Genomic DNA, 2,998 nt, shown 5'->3' with positions numbered 1-2,998 from the left:
CTGGAAGATACTGGACTGTATATAACAAGTGACTTCCTGTTTCTGAGCCAGTGTGGTTTCGGTTGTCATTCTGAGTGGCAATAAACTTCACTCCGGAATTCTGGTGTTGAATGGCATTTATTTCTTATCACAGATCATTTTATTTAACCTTTGTGTTTTTATCTGACTTCAGCCGATGTTAAACACRTAAATTCTTACAGACCAAAATACAGTTTCAAAGCAAATTAATTCAAATTCAAAACTTTAAAATAGTGATCTACAGGCCAGCGGTCACTCTTTCAGGGATGAAGATGTTCTCATCCTTGATAGAGAGGAACATTGTTTTGAGAGAGGAGAAAAGGAAGCTATCTTTGTGAAGAAAACACGTCCACCATTAAACAGAGGTGGAGGCCTTCGTGTCCAGTTGTCCTCCTCCTACAATGTTGTTATTGCAAGTATGACTCAGCCCCCTGTGAGCAAAAAGGTGTGAATCAGGGCCCCAACGATATCCAACACAAATAGGGAAAGAGGGACAAAAAGAAGGGGAAATTGAACCCCGCTTGCATTCACTACATACACATAACAAAACATCGAATAACCACAGTCAAAGCATCCAAACCAATAAGTCAGGTGATGGGGCACATGACCCTCTATGAACAATAGAACTAATCAAGCCTATTGTTAAGCAATGGCCCTCATTTGCATGTGACTGACCTCTTTGTCCACCATGTGGAGGCAGCGCTTATAAGGCTGAGTTCACCTGAAACATCAGACTGAAGAAGTCTCTTGGAGGAGAGACAAAACTTTTCACTAAAGAAGGACCCATCCAGAGGACCTACTTATTTTTTCTTTTTGATCTTAGATAAAGTTCAGCTCAAAGACTGTAGACTATGATTTACAGTAAATAAYATATCATACTGTAAAAGTTTTATGTTTTTGCAAAGGGGTGGCCACCTCTTAAAATGCACTTCAGATGGCTGGAAAATGCAGAGTTTTGAGTTTTTTTTTTTTCAGTAATTTCTGGGGGTTCAGCATCTGAACCACTTGGTTCTGCTGGTGCTCCTTAATACATCCAGCTGCAATGAAAATAAAATGTAGTGAAATGTAGTGTTTAGTTTTAGGGGGTGTTTTTTAAAGGATTTGTAATGAATTAACACTATGTTGTGACCAGCTGGTGTGACTGAGTTAACAGGAAGCATTTGGCAATAATGAAGTTCATGTAGAATATCATCAACATAATTATTATTATTAGTGGTGAAACTTACTGTTATCACTACTGAACGTCAGCTGGATGTAAATATACAGCAAGCCAGGAGTGACAAAATATAGAAACACACCTCAGATGCGCTCTCCTTGGGCTGCTACCTTATCGTGGTGGAGGGGTTTGAGTGTCCCAATGATCCTAGGAGCTATGCTGTCTGGGGCTTTATGCTCCTGGTAGGGTCACCCAAGGCAGACAGGTCCTAGGTGAGGAACCAGACAAAGCGCAGCACGAAGACCCCTTATGATGTTTAAAAAAATTAGATCTGGCATTCCCTCACCCGGACACGGGTCACTGGGGCCCCCCTCTGGAGCCAGGCCTGGAGGTGTGGCACGATGGCGAGCGCCTGGTGGCCGGGCTTTCACCCACGGAGCCCGGCCTGGCTCAGCCCGAAGAGGAGACGTGGGTCCCCTTTCCAACGGGCTCAGCACCTGTTGGAGGGGCCAAAGGAGTCGGGTGCAGTGTGTAATGGGTGGCGGACGAAGGAGGGGACCCTGGCGATCTGATCCTGGGCTTCAGAAGCTGGCTCTTGGGACGTGGAACATCACCTCTCTGGTGGGGAAGGAGCCGGAGCTAGTGTGCGAGGCTGAGAGGTTTCGGCTAGAAATAGTCGGCCTCACCTCGACGCATGGCTCTGGTTCTGGAACCAGTCTCCTTGAGAGAGGCTGGACGTATTTCCACTCTGGAGTTGCCTGTGGTGAGAGGCACTGGGCAGGAGTGGGCATACTTGTTGCCCCCCATCTTGGYSCCTGTACATTGGGGTTTACCCCGGTGAATGAGAGGGTAGCCTCCCTCCGCCAAAGGGTGGGGGGACGGGTTCTGACTGTTGTCTGTGCTTACGGGCCGAACAACAGTTCAGATTACCCACCCTTCTTGGAGTCCTTAGAGGGGGTACTGGAGGGTACCCCTCCTGGGGACTCCCTTTTTCTGCTGGGGGACTTCAACGCTCACGTGGGCAATGGCAGTGAGACCTGGAGGGACGTGGTTGGGAGGAACGGCCCCCCCGATCTGAACTCGAGTGGTGTTCTGTTGTTGGACTTCTGTGCTCGTCACGGACTGTCCATCACGAACACCATATTCAGGCATAAGGGTGTCCATATGTGCACTTGGCACCAGGACACCCTRGGCCGCAGTTCGATGATCGATTTTGTCATTGTTTCATCGGATCTGCGGCCGTATGTCTTGGACACTCGGGTGAAGAGAGGTGCGAAGCTGTCAACTGACCACTACCTGGTGGTGAGTTGAATCCGGTGGTGGGGGAGGAAGCCGGTCAGACCTGGCAGGCCCAAAYGTGTAGTGAGGGTCTGCTGGGAACGTCTGGCGGAGTCCCCTGTGAGACGGAGCTTCAACTCCCATCACCGGCAGAACTTCGAACACGTTCTCGGGGAGGTGGGGGACATTGAGTCTGAATGGACCATGTTCCGGACCTCCATTGGCGAGGCGGCTTATCGGAGCTGCGGCCGCAAGGTTGTTGGTGCCTGCCGTGGCGACAACCCTCGAATTCGTTGGTGGATACCTTCAGTAAGGGATGYTGTCAAGCTGAAGAAGGAGTCCTATCGGGCCTTTTTGGCCTACAGGACTCCAGAAGCAGCTGAWGGGTACCGGTGGGCGAAGCGGCATGCAGCTCGGGTGGTCGCTGAGGCAAAAACCCAGGCATGGGAGGAGTTTGGAGAGGCCATGGAGAAAGACTTCCGCACGGCTTCGAGGCGATTCTGGTCCACCATCCGGCATTTAAGGAGGGGGAAGCAGTGCAGCACC

The sequence above is a fragment of the Austrofundulus limnaeus genome, unplaced genomic scaffold (genome assembly GCF_001266775.1).
Source record: "Austrofundulus limnaeus strain Quisiro unplaced genomic scaffold, Austrofundulus_limnaeus-1.0 Scaffold387, whole genome shotgun sequence".
Taxonomy (NCBI): Eukaryota; Metazoa; Chordata; class Actinopteri; order Cyprinodontiformes; family Rivulidae; genus Austrofundulus; species Austrofundulus limnaeus.
Note: the sequence above shows the minus strand (reverse complement) of the source record.